Source organism: Vigna angularis, chromosome 6 (genome assembly GCF_016808095.1).
Source record: "Vigna angularis cultivar LongXiaoDou No.4 chromosome 6, ASM1680809v1, whole genome shotgun sequence".
Lineage (NCBI taxonomy): Eukaryota > Viridiplantae > Streptophyta > Magnoliopsida > Fabales > Fabaceae > Vigna > Vigna angularis.
In genome coordinates this window covers 22378811-22386413 of record NC_068975.1, presented here as the reverse complement: position 1 = coordinate 22386413, position 7603 = coordinate 22378811, and positions in this window count along the sequence as shown.

Sequence of the window (7603 nt, the reverse complement as noted above, 5' to 3'; positions counted from 1 at the left end):
CTTCATCGTTTGGTTCATTTCTTTAATCATATACCTATAATATAAAATAATAATTAGTTGTTAATATATATTAATGTATGCATTAGCTTCGTTTAGAGAAAGTGATCAATAAATGTTCCACTCCTTAGAAAAGTAACTTTATTCAGATGAAAAAAAATTATAAAGTATTTATGTCAGTCACTATAAAAATAATATATTGTATGGAAGGTTATTTTTCACCCTTTTTAGAAACTCCAAATAATTTTCGATAGTTTATAACTAAAGCCGCAAATATTTTTTTTTTAAGAAAAACATTCCGGTGGTTAATAATAAAAGTACCCCTAAAATATATATATATATATATATATATATATATATATATATATATATATATATATATATAAATAATTTTCCGACGGTTCTTTAATGATACAGCTGGTAATCCCTTACGCTGTGTTCGTATGCGTGGATAGTACTATTCACGGTGAATTGCGAAGACTGATTTGTGAAGAAATTAACGTTCGGTTGGGACGATTTGCGCGGACGGAAAAGCGAGGATTTTGAATAAAAAGACCACTTTGCCCTAAACGAATTGGAAATTTCCAGCAAAGTATTCAGCCAGGGTTACAATAAAATATGCATATCATGAAAACGTTATTCCCATGCATAGTAAACATAATATAAAAAATTGGTGTGGTTGTTTCAGGTTGAAGTTGGTCATGGTGATGAAGAAGAAGACAGTGGTGAATCGCCGACGAAGGACGTGGTTGACGACGAAGACGGAGTCCGAAAGCGGAATCTGTATTCGGTTACAAACATCGTAACCGGTTACACGTTTTCGAAGATTTGCACGCCCTGGTGTAATCGGTTACACGTGAACGTAACCGGTTACAGCTTCCTGTTATGGTCGACGAAATCATGCAGAATCTAGTTCCAATGGTGCATTGACGTCGTCATTACTGAGGCTATGGATGGGTCCAGCGTGAAAGGGAGGATGAGAAGAGGGAGATGAGGGAGATTTGTGCAGGATGAAGGTTTGTTTGTTGGAGGACATGTGGTGGTGGTGGCCATGGACGACTGCAAATCTAAGTAGAGGTTGATGGAGATGGAGAGGGAGGTGGAGAGGAGGAGGAAGACGTTTGTGTGTAGGGTAAAGGCAAACTCTGTCCATCATCATGAACTGTGTGCTTCGCCAGAAAAGGAATCCATGAAGCCCTACATGCAGCAGCAGCCCCACTACGTCGTGGGTGTCGGCGTCGGCGGAGGACCAAGAACGTTGTTGATGATGATGACAGAGTGGATGAAGGTGACCGAACGTGAAAGGAGTGGTTGAAGAAGTTAGATTGATCACGACTGTAGCTTGCTGGAAGAAGAAGAGGGTATCAGCTTGCATGGAGTACTCGGTTACAAGACAGCGTAACCGGTTACGATTGTCCATGCACGTATCCGATTACAGGGAGCCATAACTGGTTATGTAAGACCCATGTAAAATATTTAAATTTAATAAATAGTTGTTTTTTTTTATTATTATTTTTATAAAGTTAATAAAAGTATGGTAAGAAAAAAATTAAAATTTATGATAGGTAACAATAATAATAATTTCAAGGGAAGGAGTTTAAAAATTTGAGAATTTATTTTAAGAGTTAAAAAAAAATGAATAGTAAATAGTAAATAGTGAATAGTAAATAGTGAATAGTTAAAAAAAAAATATTAAAATAAATTGGGGAAGAGAACACTCCACGTAGAATTAATCTTTCAGAGATAAGAATGGTGAATAAAAAATAATTTTTGAATAGTAAAAATGAATAGTAAAAGTGAATAGTAAAAATGAATAGTAAAAATGAATAGTAAAAATTTTTGGCTATAAATAGCCAAGGGGGGGAGGCTGAAAATTTGCACCAAAATTCTAGAGAAATTGTGAGAGAAGAGAGTTTGAGGAAATTCTAGTGAAGAGGGGAAATTCTGGAAGTTTCCGGAGAACGGTCTGAGAAGAGAAAAAAAAACTAAGTCTGGAATAGAGGTAAGGGGAGCTAACTTTGAGTAGTCCTTTTATATTATCTTGAGTCTTGAATATGCTATATTTTGCTTTTGTCTGATCTTAAATCTTGAATATGGAGTATTTTGTTTCTGTATGATCTTGAATTTTCAATGAGAGTATGCTTTTGTGTTGATATCCAAGTGTGATAGTTGTAAAATGTTATGTTGATTATGTTACGCCATTTGAATGTTATTAGTTGTTTATTTTTGTATTTTGGAAGGATTAGAAATTGTCTAACCGGCTCTGCCAGATTCAATTTCTTGTTTCCCCAAACATTTTACTGTTTTCCTTATTTATTTTTATTGTATTTTGGAAGGATTAGAAATTGTCTAACCGGCTCTGCCAGATTCAATTTCTTGTTTCCCCAAACATTTTACTGTTTTCCTTATTTATTTATTTTTGTATTTTGGAAGGATTAGAAATTGTCTAACCGGCTCTGCCAGATTCAATTTCTTGTTTCCCCAAACTATTTATTGCTTTACTTATTTATTTTATTGCATTTTTGGAAGGATTAGAAGTTGTCTAACCGGCTCTGCCAAATTCAACTTCTTATTTCCCCAGACATGTTATTGTTCTTGTTATTTAATTATATTGTATTTTTGGATGGATTAGAAGTTGTCTAACCGGCTCTGCCAGATTCAACTTCTTGTTTCCCCATGAATTTTTATATTAAGATTATTTTATGATTGTCTAATATTGTATTCTTATATGACCATTTATAGTAATATTTTATTATTGTTAATTGTTTATAATTATCTTGTATGAATTCTATTATGAATGTTTATTGTGATGTTTGATAGGAAATTATTCATTTGAAATATAGTATGAGTCTCGGGGAGAGACTCTAAATTGGCATGGTATTAGTGTATATGTTGATGTTGAGGGTCCTGTTGTTGGTGGTGATCCTAAAACTCTAATAATTTTCCAGTCTCAATTAGAGAAGGATGTGTTATGTGGTGAGAGTAGTAGGAGGTCCTAGTCTATGTTTATAGACATTAATGGATTAACCTTGTGGGTGATGTGATATATTATATTTGGCCAAAATTTTTGTTGTTGAAATCACCACAAGTGCATGACCACCCGAGACTTTCATCAACATTATATCCGGATAATAGAGTCTAGTATGATAATTGCATCTTGCTAGAATTATGGTGAATGTATTACGTATAATAATAGTGTTATGCTTTTCTTTGAACTTTGCATGGTAGCTCACCCTTACTTGTTTGTTTGTGCCGGAAAAATCTCATTTTTGCGATGATCGTATAATGTTTTTGTTATACGGGAGCAGATGAGGGAACGACGTCTGAACCAATTCAAGTGAAGAAGGAAGCAGCAGAAAATTGAAGAATATTTTAAGAGAAAAAAAAATTAAGAGTGTTTTATTTATGTGTGAAAATATAATGTATTTCCAGTGTGAACTATGTTACTCCTAAATGGAGGATTGTAATATTGTATGATGTTTTCTTTATTAATCAAATAATTTGGGTGTGAGATGTTTTATATTTTGGGGGTGTTACATTTAGTGGTATCAGAGCCGTTCGTCCTTAAGACGACCTAAGAGTTGTGGATTTATCCAACAAACTCATATTATAAATCATAATAACAATAATTCTCTGTGTGAACAGAGAGAAATGGCTCGTAGACAACCCAATGGTGAATCCTCTAATGTGCCTAGCTTGGCAAGAGCTTTGGAGACTATCGCCTCTGCTCTTCAACAACAGGGCGCTGCTTTAGTCCAACAGCACGAAACTGCTCTACAACAATTAGAAGCGGCTAGGCTAAGTTCTGAAGCCAGTCAAAGAGAACATGTGGAAGCCTTAAGGCAACTATCTGCGAATGGCACGTCTGTAGGAGCTCAAAGGATTCAGGAATGGACCTTAGAAAACTTTCTACAACACCGTCCACCTACTTTTAATGGGAGAACAAGTCCGGATGAGGCTGATCTATGGATAAGAAATATAGAAAAGATTTTTGATGCGAAAAATTGCTCATCAGAAACTAGGTTGGCATATTCCGAGTATCAGCTTTTTGGGGAAGCAATACACTGGTGGGACAACATGAAGCTAGTATTACAGGAAGGTGGTGAGATTTTTAGCTGGGAAGTTTTTAAAAATAAGTTTTACGCTGAGTACTTTCCGGACAGTGTAAGACATGCAAAAGAGGTGGAATTCTTGAAACTCGTGCAAGGTGACAAATCGGTGGCTGAGTATGCAGACAAGTTCAAACAGTTGGGACGTTTTTACACCCAACCATCAAATGAAGAGTGGAGGTGTAGAAAATTTAAAAATGGATTGAGAGCAGACATACAACTAGCCTTGAACCCTGTAGCTATTAAAGAGTTTTCTGCTTTAGTTGAACATGCCAAAGTTGCGGAAAGGTTAAGGAGGGAGATGGAAGTTCAGCAAAAGTTACAAAGGGTGGGAGGACCATCTGGGTCACGAGTTGGACAACATGTAAGGAATCGACCTTATGACAAACCACAGCGTCATAGGAATTCTCATCAACAACAACACCAGCAGAGAATAATCCGATATTTCGTTTGCGGAGGACCTCATCTGAAGAGCGTTTGTCCGCAACTTCTTTCACACAACAAATGTTTCCTTTGCGGAGCAGAAGGACATTTTGCTAGAAACTGTCCCTCTAAAAGCGGAATAGCCCAACCTCAACAACAGATTCAACAGAGAAGGATTGACAAGAGGCCTCAAGCAACTGGAAGGGTTTATGCTTTAACTGGAGCAAAAGCTGCAAAATCAGGTAATCTCATCATTGGATGTTGTATGATAGCTGGTAGAGAGTTGAAAGTACTATTTGATTCTGGAGCGACACACTCCTTTTTGTCTGAAACTCTTATTCAAGAGTTGAACCTACCCGTGAGAGATTTACAATATGATCTCATGGTATCTGCATCAGCCTCTAAACTGATAAAAACATCGAGGATGTGTCCTCAATGTCCTATAGTTATAGAAGGACGTAGGTTCAAAGTACATCTTATATCTTTACCCTTACAAGGTTTAGATGTAATCTTAGGAATGGATTGGTTATCTGCCAATCGTATCCTTATTGATTGTAGAAAAAAGGAGTTGATTTTCCCTAATCCTGAAGAAGCGGAGTTGCTGTCAGTACAACAAGTATTAAAGGAAATCAAAGAAGGATCTTCGTGTTTCGTTATCTTGACTCATGTGGAAGTCGAGAAAAATGAACAAAATCTCGATGTTCCTATAGTTAATGAGTTTAATGATGTGTTCCCAGAAGAAGTACCAGGATTGCCTCCTCAACGAGAAATGGAATTCTCCATTGATTTAATACCCGGAGCTAGACCAGTATCAGTAGCCCCATATCGAATGGCTCCGGCGGAGTTAATTGAATTGAAGAAGCAAATTGAAGAATTGTTGGAGAAGCAATTTATTCGACCAAGTGTGTCACCTTGGGGAGCACCAGTACTGTTGGTAAAGAAGAAGGATGGAAGCTCTAGATTGTGTATCGACTACAGACAGTTGAACAAGCTAACCATCAAGAACAAATATCCTCTACCTAGGATTGATGATCTACTGGACCAGTTGCATGGAGCTCAGGTGTTTTCAAAGATAGATCTCAGGTCTGGATATCATCAAATTTTGGTGAAGCCAGAAGATGTACAGAAGACCGCTTTTAGATCTAGATACGGACACTACGAGTATGTAGTTATGCCGTTCGGTGTAACTAATGCTCCAGCCCTGTTCATGGATTTCATGAACAGAATCTTCCGACCATTCCTTGATAAGTTTGTCATAGTCTTTATAGATGACATACTTATCTATTCTAAGACTCAAGAAGAACATGTTGAACCCTTAAGGACCGTCCTTGGGATCTTGAGGGAGAAGAAATTGTATGCAAAGATGTCAAAATGCGAGTTTTGGATGCAAGAAGTCAAATTCTTAGGACATGTTATATCAGCTCAAGGTATAGCGGTGGATCCAACAAAAGTTGAAGCAGTGCTGCAGTGGGAAAAACCAAAAACCATAACAGAAATAAGGAGTTTTGTGGGATTAGCCGGCTACTATAGAAGGTTTATAGAGAATTTCTCTAGAATAGTAGCGCCTTTAACACAACTAACTCGCAAAGATCAACCTTTTGTCTGGACGGATAAGTGTGAGAAGAGTTTTTTGGAGCTGAAGCAGAAACTGACCAGTGCACCGGTTTTGGTAATCCCTGAACCAAGTAAAAAGTTTGAAGTTTATTGTGATGCTTCTCATCAGGGATTAGGGTGTGTACTCATGCAAGAAAGAAAAGTGGTGGCATACGCTTCAAGACAATTAAAGATTCATGAGAAGAACTATCCTACTCATGATTTGGAATTGGCAGCAGTGGTATTTTCCTTGAAGATTTGGCGGCACTATCTCTATGGAGCTCAATTCCAAGTATTCAGCGATCATAAGAGCCTAAAGTATCTCTTTGATCAGAAGGAGCTTAATATGAGACAAAGGAGATGGATGGAGTTTCTTAAAGATTTTGATTTTGATCTCCTGTATCACCCAGGGAAAGCTAATGTGGTGGTTGATGCATTGAGCAGGAAGTCAGTGCATATTTCAACCTTAATGGTCAAAGAGTTAGAGTTGGTAGAAAGCTTCAGAGACTTGAGATTGCAGGTGGAATTTGAAGCTGATAGTATCAGATGCAGTAATTTGGTGGTGTCCAATGACTTGTTGAGGCGTGTCAAAGTAGAGCAGTTGAAAGATGTTGAGCTTCAAAAGTCAGCAAGTTTGATTGGGACTGAGCAAGGTAAAGATTTTACCATGGGAGCTGATGACATTCTGAGGTTCAGAGGCAGAGTCTGTGTTCCTAGCAATTCATAGTTGATAAGATTAATCCTTGAGGAAGGTCATAAGAGTCGTTTTAGCATGCATCCTGGCATGACTAAAATGTATCAAGACCTTAAGGAGTCTTTTTGGTGGTCTGGTATGAAGAGGGATGTAGCGCAATTTGTTGCTTCTTGTTTAACCTGTCAGAAGGCTAAGGTAGAGCATCATAGACCTGGAGGTCTATTGCAGCAACTTGAGATACCTGAGTGGAAATGGGATAGCATAGTTATGGACTTTGTTACCCATTTACCACGCACAGTCAAAGGACATGATGCAATTTGGGTGATTGTAGATAGATTGACCAAGAGTGCTCATTTCTTGGCGATTAATTTGAGAATGTCAATGGCAAAGTTGGCACAAATGTATATCAAGGAGATCGTGAGACTACACGGCGTTCCTTCTAGCATCATATCAGATAGAGATCCGCGATTCACATCACGCTTTTGGCAGACACTTCAGAGTGAGATGGGCAGTAGATTGCAGATGAGTTCAGCGTATCATCCCCAGACCGATGGGCAATCTGAAAGAACGATCCAATCACTTGAGGACTTGCTGAGGACATGTGTTTTGGATCACTTGGGAGTCTGGGATGAGGTATTGTCTTTGGTGGAATTCACTTACAACAATAGCTTTCATGCCAGTATTGGAATGGCACCTTACGAGGCTCTGTATGGGAGACGATGTCGAACTCCTTTATGCTGGTACCAGGACGGTGAGAAGGCTCTGATAGGACCTGAATTACTACAAC